This window comes from Elephantulus edwardii, unplaced genomic scaffold (assembly GCF_000299155.1).
Source record: "Elephantulus edwardii isolate Elephantulus edwardi_28Jun2011 unplaced genomic scaffold, EleEdw1.0 scaffold00040, whole genome shotgun sequence".
NCBI classification, from domain to species: domain Eukaryota; kingdom Metazoa; phylum Chordata; class Mammalia; order Macroscelidea; family Macroscelididae; genus Elephantulus; species Elephantulus edwardii.
Genome location: NW_006399790.1, coordinates 7,732,775 through 7,743,861, shown reverse-complemented (window position 1 = coordinate 7,743,861; position 11,087 = coordinate 7,732,775). Strand labels below are relative to the sequence as shown.

General features: G+C 39.5%; 1 protein-coding gene across 1 annotated transcript in view; it reads right to left on the bottom strand.

Annotated features, from left to right (window-relative positions):
- Positions 1–11,087, bottom strand: part of LOC102861291 (interleukin-1 receptor accessory protein-like 1-like) — a 1,697,309-nt gene that overhangs the window by 1,191,546 nt on the left and 494,676 nt on the right. The gene's annotated exons all lie outside the window — the stretch shown is intronic.

The window sequence follows — 11,087 nt, the reverse complement described above, 5'->3', positions numbered from 1 at the left end:
AGTCCGCAATACAGAAGATGTCTCAAAGATGGTTCAATTCCGTTCAGCAGACAGTGATGGAGCACATGTGGCGTGAGGCACAGAGATAACTGTAGGTGTCCAAAGGTAAACAAGCCCCAGGACCTGTATTCAAGGGGCTCCGAAGTGACTGGAAGGGAATCTGAGGCGTGGGGGAGAAAGATAGCATCATAATACTATCACACATCTGTGGGACTTTTGGAGGAAGAACGATAGGGAGCCGGAATAGGGATTTCCCTCAAAAGACAGAGGCAAGGGATGAGCGTGTAAGTTCACGTAAGCTTCTTCTAGATGTGCCTTTCCCCCACTGAGCCACTTAATCCTGCTTCTCATCAAAAGAATACTCCCTAAAAGAAAAATGCTAAGCAGCTTCCTGCACAAACAGCTGCCAGAGATGGAGGGTTAATCCTCTCCTCCAGATCTTTGACAAGAAGCCTCAGAAAACTTGGTGGTTTCTTCAGCCAGGGCACGATCTTTAGGCACCACCGTTAAGAAACAGACGCGTTTCTTTCTGAAATCTCTCTAGAGCAAGCAGCAGATGCCTCAGTTTTTCGAGGGCTTACAAGGAATGAGATTTCCACAGGTCCAGAGGAGATGCTGGGAACTTCTGCGGAGCTACTTGGAACGAACTCATTGGGCATCAAAAGCTATAAAATGCATGGAGGGTGGAGTTTCGTCTTCTCCACTCAGAGCCACTGGTGGGTTTGAACAACACACAGGCATGTTAGAAGGACAAGTCTTCTGGAAACTAATAGCACCAAAGCTCTTTGTTGGTGTCGTTTAGTACCACTGAGCAGGGACCAACTCATAGCTTCTACTCCAGTGAGTTTTCAGTGGTAGTAAATCACACAGGAGGAGACTGCCCATCCTTCTCGCATGGAGCAGCTGGTGGATTTGAACTGCACCTGTCTTTGTGTTGGCAGCACAGCTCCTTACCACTAGGCCACCAGAGCTCCTGGAAGTTTATAATTAGTAGCTCTTTGTGTCTTTGACAATGTGCATTGGCCTGGTTTGAATAACATTTTGACAAGCCATCCAATGCCAACAGTGCAGAAAGCACATAGCTGACACTACTAATAATAGGAATGATCTAGAAATTATGTTTTAGCTGAAGGGCCTAATTTCTGATTAGTATTACAGGACCGAAACTTTGGAAACAGTTTGGGAAAATGTATCACTCCCCTCTCTCTTGGGAGGAAAAAAAAGGCAAGAGTTTAACATCCAGGTGAGGATGAGAATTATGTAAGAAACTGTGTATTAAAATACTTCTTAAAGGAAATAGATGTTGGACTGAAGAAAGAGAATAAATATTTCAATTGGACTAGGTAACAAGACAGAGAAAGCATCCAGGCTTGGAAGTGGGTTAGAATATGCAAGATGTAATAAAAGAAACACCTAATGTTAAAACAAGGGACATAAGGAAATGGAGAAAGCGGCTGACATACTGATGGAGAGAGGGCCTGGGGTCTATGATAACTCAGCAAGTGGAAGAAAATAAACATGACAGAGAAAAAAGGAGAGGCCAGAGGAAAGGATTGACTCAAGGACATGCAGCCAAAGGAATGAGTAGGTCTGATAGGCTTGATGCAAAGAGTAAATGAGAGGCAAGAGTAATTTAGAATCCAATTTTGATAGAGGATTAAGATAGTGAATAGAGTGTGAGTGTGTGTATGTGAGAGAGTGTGGGTGTTCATGAACTCATACTTATAGTGGTAATGGGGACAAAGAAGGTGTGAAAGTGCTTTTAAGACATGTTTACCTGTGAAACAAGAGGAAGATTTTCCCTTTGTTTTCTTAACAGCTGCAGGGGACTCCTAACTATGACTGCCATTTCCTAGAACTCTAACAGCCTGTCTTCTCTCTATGTGGCTGAAGAGTCAAGTACACTATGTCTGTAGGGACCTGGGAAGCTCACAAATAACAGTGGCCATTAATCATGCTGGCCAGATTCCTAAAGGCAGATACAGGAAGGTATGGAAACGTGCACAAATTCTGGGCTTTCCCTTACATTATTTTAACTTTCTTTTTTGACAGACAAGTTCAGACTCAACTTTACACTCCGCTGTTGAAAGGCAGCAGCTTGGGATAGATAGCATGTGCTTTGTCTTCCACAGCATAAATCTCAAAAGGATACCATACTTCATGCTTCACACACAAAAGACAAGATACATCATAGTTATTAACCTTCCCCCTTAGTTGCTGATAATGTAAAACAGGCCTATTCTTTACAGGAACACTTGAGTATCTGTTCAGATAAATATTCCTCATGCTGAAATAAAACCTGTCATTCTATAGCTCCAAAGCCATCTTCACAGAAACTACTGAGTGTCAATTTGAAGGCAAACAGGAAAAGCGGTTAATTGCATTTCAGACTGTTTGCACATAAATAAGGTGAAAGTTCTCTCTCATTCTTCCTCCCTCCCACTCTCTTGCCTTCATGGTAAGCCTCAGAGAATTAACTCTAGAATTCTCATTAATAGGTTGAGGAAGATTGGAGGTGACATATTATAGAAAGAAATGTGTAGCTGTCAAATGACCAAAGCTGGCAGAAATAATCCTCCTTTGCAATCCCTTTGAATCTAGGAATTGTGTTCAAGTTCACGTTGCCTTTTGGAAGGGTGCCATTTTTTCCCCCCTGAATAGTCTCTGTTGTTATTTCGGATGCTGGACAGAACAGGCCTGCTCAGAGGTGAAAACTTTGGGGGTCGGAGGCTGGGGAAGGAGGCAATTAAGCCATCCTGAGCTGGAAAAAAAGTAACATTGGTGTTTTTTGTCAACTGGGCTCAATAGAACTGGTTTAACTTCTCTCAGTACAACAGACTTTGAAACGCTCAATGGACAGAGACCATTCGCCTGAGAAAAGCCCTCCCTGGACAAGCCCAGCTGCACTGAGGGAAAGGGGATTATTCTGCCATGACAATTCTTTCACTACAGAGACCAGCTGCTTTAGCCAAAGTAATCATAAACCTTGTTGAATGGTCTGTGCACCATCTGGCCCCCTTCAATGTCTTGGAGACTCCTTCAAAACTGGCTTTAAAAGTGAATGTTTTCCTTTGCGCACCAGGTGTATTTACTATTTGCCTGGAATAAGTCTGGACTGAGGAGGGGGTGAGACATGGGATCTTGGAAATGACTCAACATTTGTAGAAACAGCCTGAGGAACAGAAAACAGTTCGGATCACCAAGATCTTGGCTTTGCCATTCCTTCCTTTTCAGCTCAATAAAAGCCAAGCCGATGTAGAGCTGCCCATTCGAGCTATAACAGTCTATCACTTGGCTCATGCCTTTGGTTTTGTCATTTATTTAGTATGCTGCATAAATTAGTACAACAGTATGCCAATAAGATGGCTTCTTCTTATTGAAACCACCCAAGAGCATATATAACAATGACAGGAAACAAACTGTCATCACCTATCCTGTGTCTTGTCTTGAAACACAGTCCATGTCACTCAGCTCTGTAAATGTGCAAGCTGAATATCGGCAGCATCCCAACTAGGAGAGGCATCTCACTGAATACAGCACAACATTGTTAGTCATTAAGGAAATGAAAAGCACACCCCCAAGGAGATACCATTTCACACACACACACACACACACACACAGAGAGAGAGAGAGAGAGAGAGAGAGATGGTGCTAACTCAAGGACCATGCCCCATGCCTCTCTGCCAGTTTGCATTCACTATCACCTCCTCAGGAGCAAAGGGGCAATGTCCTCCAGTGCTATTTACATCCTCACAAGCCCAACAGAATCCCAGCTATGAGTGGGTTCTGAATCATGGGTGTTATCTAGTTACCTGTGTCTCTCTCCCTCTCTCTCTCACACACACACACATTGCCTGTGAGCCGGAATCAACTCATAGCTGACCCTCCGGTGGGTTTTCCAAGGCTGTAAATCACACAGAAGCAGATGGCCAACTTCTTTGGTGGAGCCACTGGTGAATTCAAAACACTCGACAAGCATGACCTTTGGGTTGGCGGAGTAAAAATGGTCCATATAGTTTATTATTTCATTTATGAACTAGAGTCTATGTATAATGAAATAAAATCCCATTAGGAAACATTTTTAAAAATGTAGGTTGGTGGTTGCCTAAGGCTAGGACTAGGCAAGGAGAATAAGAAAATCAGATATTACTGCTAAAGGTATGGAGTTTCTTGCCAGCCTGATGAAATGTCCTGAAACCAACTGTGTGGTGGTTGTACAATTCTGTGAATAAACTAAAGTCCACTGAATTGTACTTTTACTGTAGGTGACTTCTAGGACTTTTTTTTTTGAGACTGTCAACAACTTCATTTTATTTGGATCCAGAGTCAATACACTTGGTACCAGAAGTATTTCTCTTTATTCTCACTGTTCTTGCTTAAAATCCATAATCAGATTGACCATCGCGACCTCGAGGACATTTTATTTATGTATCAACTATATCATTGTTTTAAGAAAAGACTGGGTATTTTCTAGATGGAAGGAATTAATAAATGTTGTGTGGAGTTTGTGTGATCTGAAACGAAAACCTGAAAGACGACCTTCAATCATTTGATCATTGCTCAACAATCTATAGGTAATAATTTTTCTTAATATTCTTCCATTTTGCTACCTCTTCTTCTCAAGTTCCTATCTAGGTAATTTTTAAAATGATTGTCCATTTTGCTACCTCTTCTTCTCAAGTTCCTATCTAGGTAATTTTTAAAATGATTCCTCAATCAATTCACAAATAGGATTGGCAAGATTGTCCAACTCTCACACAATGTTTGGCATTCCTGCTTGTAAAGAAATAACCATTTGCTGGTTTTAAAAAAATAAGTTAATAAAAGATACAAATAACATGCTTTCTAAAAAATAATGGAATATTTTAAAATACATTCACATCTATGAAAAGGATGTCTGGTAAGAAATTGGGCTGTCATTCTAATCGTACATGCTTCACATCCAAAAACTGCTCCGTGGGAGAAAGATGGCAACGTCTTCAACTGTGTGATCAAATGCCTCTGAAAACCTGCTGGAGGGGCAGCTGTGGGTACTTGATGGCATATAACAAGATGCATAGAATTTCTAATTTGACTTCAACACATAGCTGACCTTCCCACGGGTTTTCAGAGACAGTTAATTACACGCAGAAGATTGCCCATCCTTCTTTCATGGAACAGCTGGTGAATTAAAATAATGTGCCTTCAGGATTGCAGCACAGCTTCTTCCCACTAGACCAGTTGTTGTTGTTGTTGATTGCCATGTAGTCAAGCGCGACTCATTGTGATCCTATGAACAAAAGGCCTAAAGCCTGTTCTATAACTATCATCATTTATCAAAGTTCATAGAGTTTCCAGAGGCATGTTGTTTAGGAAGTGGATGCCACTCCGGCTTCTACACCTGTCTTGAACTGGGAGCTCCACCAAACACTGTCCACCATGGGTAACTGTTATAGCATTTGACACCCCAATGGAACAAGTTTCAGCATTACAGCAACTCCAGGTTATCTCCGTACAGCACATTGACAGAAGAGTGCTGTACCACTTAGAAGAATGTTCCTTCAGAATTTAGTAACAACTGATTGTTAAATACAAAGGCCCTCCATGAGGTCTTGTTCTAAACAAGAGGCTGAAACAAAAAAACAACCTATATAGTATGTTGTTGTTGTTATGTGTCATTGAGTCATCTGCAACTTAGAGGTCCCTTAAACTTTTCAACTTGCAAAATAATTTTCAACATACATAAGTAATAGTTATTATTTCCTACCCATGCAAGGTAACAAAAGAGAAAACACAGCAATATGATGGTTATCTGAACTCACATCCAGCTACAGAATTTAGTTCTTATGTACCATGAGCAGTGTTGAGCAGACAATTCTCAATCCTAGACTTCAAAGACAACATCCCACCTAATATATATTCTTATGTATTTCCTTATTTTTCCCCATGTAACAACATAAGTAAAAGGTTTAATTTCCTAAAATCAAAATCTCTAAAAATAAATGTTGCTGAATACATTCCATTTTAGTTAGGAAAAAAGAGAGGAAAGCCTTCTACTTTTATCACTAGGGAGTCCCTAGGATGGTATAAATAGTTTAACACCGGAGTACAGGTCAAAGGTGCTTGGAACCTACCCAGAGGTGCCTCAGAAGACAGACCTAGCTATTTGCTTCTGAGAGATCATAGCCTTGAACATTTTATGGAGTAGCTACACTGTATACACATATGGAGTTTCCCTGAGGAGGAACAGACTTGGTAGCAGCTAACACCTATGATCCTCATCCTTTAAAGGAGAAGCATCCTAATTAAATTGAACACATGTTTAAGTCTTTATTCTTTTAAAGCTGTTTATGTGATTTAAGCTGTATTTGATCATTCTAGATTCTTCATTGAAAAAAAATGTATTCAGCGTCAAATTCATGTAAGATTTAAGAGAGTCAGTCTTCAATATATTTAAACCTGTCAACACCTTATTCTTGTATAGGAAGTTATTGGCAGCAACAACAAAAAATAAACCTATTCGAAACATAATTGCCTAATTCAGCACACTGCTATTTGCAATCCATGAATGTAATCCTTTTGTTTGAACTCTGGTTCCTCTAACCTAATTAATAGAGGTGTATGAAACTCGGCAGATCAAAAATGGCCTCCTTCCCACGATTATAATTCAGACTTGCTTTTCCTGCCATCTTCCCCATTTCTCTAAGTGGTAAAACAATTTTTCCAGTGATACATATCAACTAAACAGTCATTTTTTACATATCTCTTACTTTCACATTTTAGGTCCAACACGTTAGCAAATCCTCCTAGCTCTACTTACATAGAATGCAAAATACAATAATTTCTTACTACTCCTACTAATAGAGTGGTAGTCCAAGGGACATCATCTCTCATCTGAATTATCAGAATAGCCTTGTAACAAGTCTCTCTTCTTCCCTCTTTAACACCCACCAGTGTATGAAGTTCCTTTTTAACTAAGTTGAATGACATCTTTCTCTGCTCACAAGATTTCACTTTACACTGAATTCTGCAGTATCTTTTAAAAAATATATTGTTGTCATAGTTCTCTGTCATTAAAAGGCCTTTACACATACTCTGCTTTCTGTCAGGAATAAGGAGCCTTAGTGGAGCAAAGAAATCAACATATTAAATGCTGTATTATTGTATGGAGTGAATTTGCTGCAAAAATATCCAGACTCAAGCCATAGTGTTTACGGGGATCTCAAGGGTTTGCAAAACATGAATAAGGAAAAGAGAATAATTCAGGTGTTGGAGAAAAAACAAACAAACAAAAAAACCCAGTAAATAAACCACAGAATGTCTGAAGAATTAACAAATCTGTGTGGGGAGAAGTACAACTAAATGCTAGATGGTGAGGCTTTGTTTCAAGTACATTGGGGAGAGTGTCATGCTTGGTAAAGGAGAAGGTCAGTGAAAATGCAGAAGACCTTCAAGAGGATGGACTCAGAGTTGCTCCAACAACGGGCAGAAACATAGTTAAAACTAGGAGGATGGCATAGTACCGGGTAATGTTTTATTTTCCTTATGCATGGGACGTTACTCTAGCGAGCCAATGCTATGGCACCTAACGGAAGCAACAATTGTTTTAGGAGTTAAATATTTGACTGCTAACTGAAAAGTCAGCAGGTTGGGCCCACCATTAGCTCTGTGGGAAAAGATGTGATAGTCAACTCTGTAGAGATGTCATGGAAATGCTTCCCAGCATCTATCCTGTAGGGTCACTATGAAACAGCACTGACTAAGGCAATGGTCTCGGTTATTCGTTTTCTGTTTAGGATGTGCTTTAGACAAGATGTCCTCGGGTCTCACCCTCCCACTTCCTTTCTATCTTTGCACAGTTTTCCTGTAGTCAACAAGGCCTTTAACAACAATTTTATTTGAAATGAAATCTCCAAATGCTAGTTCTGGCGGCAGAGTGGGAAGGAATTGGGCTGCCAACTCACATGCAAGTGGTTGGAATCACCCAGCTGCTCCACTTTAAAGACCGGCTGTCTCCTCCCATGCAATTTACAGCCTCTGAAAACCCACCGGAGGGTCAGCTATGAGTCAGTTCTGATTTTGAGGGTACAACAAAAACAACTCTGTCCTGTAGGGGAAATATGAGGCAGAATTGACTCTAAGTTTTGCACTTTCAATGTGCTTTATTTAGGCAGATGTCCTCATATCTTATTTACTCTGTTCCTTTATATCTTTGCAGTTTTCATCTCATCCGCAAGGTCTTCACTAACAATTTAATTTTCAATTCAACCTCCCTCCAAATGCTAGTGTCTTCCTTCTCTAACATTACCTCTTCTTCCTACCTAAGAAAGTTTTGGCTAAATACTTAACTTTTTACTTCATAGCCTTTTTACTTATCTGTTCAAACTATTTAATCTAAGTTGTTATTGTGCACCAAGTTGTAAAAAAACCCATTGCTGACCTTCCAGAGGGTTTTCAGAAGCAGTAAATTACATAGGAGGAGATGAGACAGGAGTCTGTCTTTCTCCTGTGTAGCAACTAGTGGATTTGAACCAAATGTCTTTGGGTTGGCAGTGCAACTCCTTACCACTAAGCCACCAGAGCTCCCCATTTAATCTATACACTATACAATTAACTTAGTTTTCTTAAATTTTCTGTTCATCCCACATGTAAGATTCTAGAATTCCATTAGGGTAGAGATGTCTGTTATGCTCAGTTTTATGACCCCAGTTTCTAAAACAATGTTTTTTTGTTTTGTTTTGTTTTTTTTTAAACAATGTTTTGTAAAAACAACCACTCAATCAATATTTGTTGATTAAAAAATTACATAAAATAATAAATTGCATCATTAGAGCAAATGAAGAGTATCTACTATTTTCTTTAAAACATTGTACAATTACATGTTTTCAAGAAAAGCATTCAATTAAAAAAAAAACCCTGGGACAAATATGAGACTACCCAAGCGAGTTAATTTATTTATAGACAATATGGCATTCATCAAGCTAAACTTGTCACTAGAGCAACTAATCACAAATACTCATAAATATAGTGTAAATTGTCTATGAAGATGTACTTACATAATTTGCTTATAAAATTAATCAAGTGTCATTAGTTGGCATACTCCTACTTCAGCCTTTGCTGAGAAATATTACCAGCATTCATCCAGTGGCTGCAGCCTGAAACCCAAGTCATTTTCCACTTTTCTATTTCTGTCACCTTCTCTCATGACCAATTCATCAGCAAGTCTTGTCAATTATATCTTTAAACATTCACTATCCTAGATCCTCTCACAGCTTTATTTTCACTATCACCATCCTGCTCCAAGGTACTTTAATTTCTCCTCTGTCTGCTTCAACCTTCAAAAAAACCCAAATGCACTACCCTCTTATTTGATTCTGACTTAAGAGGTTCAAATCCACCAGGAGCTCCATGTGGGAAGGATTGGCAATCTCCTCTCAGACAATTTACTGCCCCTGAAAAGCTGCTGGAGGGTCTGCTATGAGTCAGTTCCGACTCAAAGACACACAGAAATAGCATAGGACAAACCTCTACAGGGTTTCCAATATTGCAAATCTTTACAGGAGGAGACTGCCACTTACTTTTTCCTGTAGAGGGACTGGTGGGTTCAAACCACTGAGCTATTGGTTAGAAGCCCTCTTGCACCACCAAGAATTCTTGATAATGGCAATAGCCCCTCTGCTTTTGTCATTTCACTCATCATCTCTTCTACCAGTTCATTTTTTCTCACAGTAGGAAGAATCTTTTTTTTCAAAAGAAACTATGTCCCTCACTTCACTTTGCTTCTGTAACTGCTCTAGCTTTATTGGTGTTTTCTTCTTGTTGTTGTTGTTGTTTTAAAATCATGTGAAAGGATTTTCACACTTAATTTGCCAAGAGTACCAAGAAATCCTGCAGTACAATCTTCTCTGAACTTTCCCAAATATTAAGGTCTTTCATGATCAAAATACACTTATCAAAACAAGGAAAGGAACACAAATATATTACAAACATCTAGTTGTATGTCAACGCTTCTGGTCCACTTAATCACACATTGAGAACCAATATTCATCACAATTTCCCTCTTTCTAATCTGTGATAATAACCAGTTCATTCCACTCTCAGTGCCTTTTAGTAATGCTTCCCTCTTGTCCACATCTTGGCGTGGCTGGTTCTTGTAGCCATTCAATACCATTTGGTAAAGAGTTCCTGACCATTTAGTATAGTTTCCCTGTCTTATTTTCACCAGAGAATTTACCACAATTTGATACTTTCTTATGTCTTTATTTTTTACTGACTATATCTCCACAATGGAATCTGAATCGTGCATGAAGTGGAATCTTATTTTTAAATGCACCTTAAGGGAGCTCTGGTGGTGTAATCTGTAGGGTTAACCCAAAGATAGTGCCTCTCTAGCAATTTCAATCCACATTAGAGAAAGATGGGCAACATCATCTGATGTGAATTAACACCTTGGAAACTCAACGGAGGCTCAGCTATACATTGGTTCTAACTTGACAACAATGAGTGACTTAAGGGGAGTGAAGTATACCCTAGGATCCACACTTAGTACAGGATCTTAACTATACTCACAAAATAATATTGTTATTTACCATTGACTTGGAAGTGAGCCATAGCTGACCCTCCAGCAGGTACTTAGGGGCTAGAAGGCACACAGGAGGACAAGCAGAGATTGCCCATGTTTCCTCATTGGAGCACCTGGCAGACTCGCACTGAATTTGGCTTGGTAGTGAAACTCCCTATCGCTCGGCCACAAATAATGGACAATAAACATATCTTATTTAATAACAATAAATGCCAGGGAATATGAAAGTTGGATAGAAAAAAGGAAGAAAGTCAATTTAAAAAAAATTCTACAGTACTCTGCAGTCTTCATGCCACTCTCATATATCTAATTCATATCTAATTCATATCTAATTCAGTATAATGGGAAAAATCATGAACTTGAAACTCTGACAAGCTTTGTTTCAGTTCCCAGTTCTATCACTGAAGGTCAAATTTTACACACTCTCCAAACCTAACAAATGGTCCTGAGTCTCATAGTGTGTTGAGCAGCTAATCAATAGGCTGTTCTTCTTGGGTGCTTTGAATTCACCAGATGCTCCTAAGAA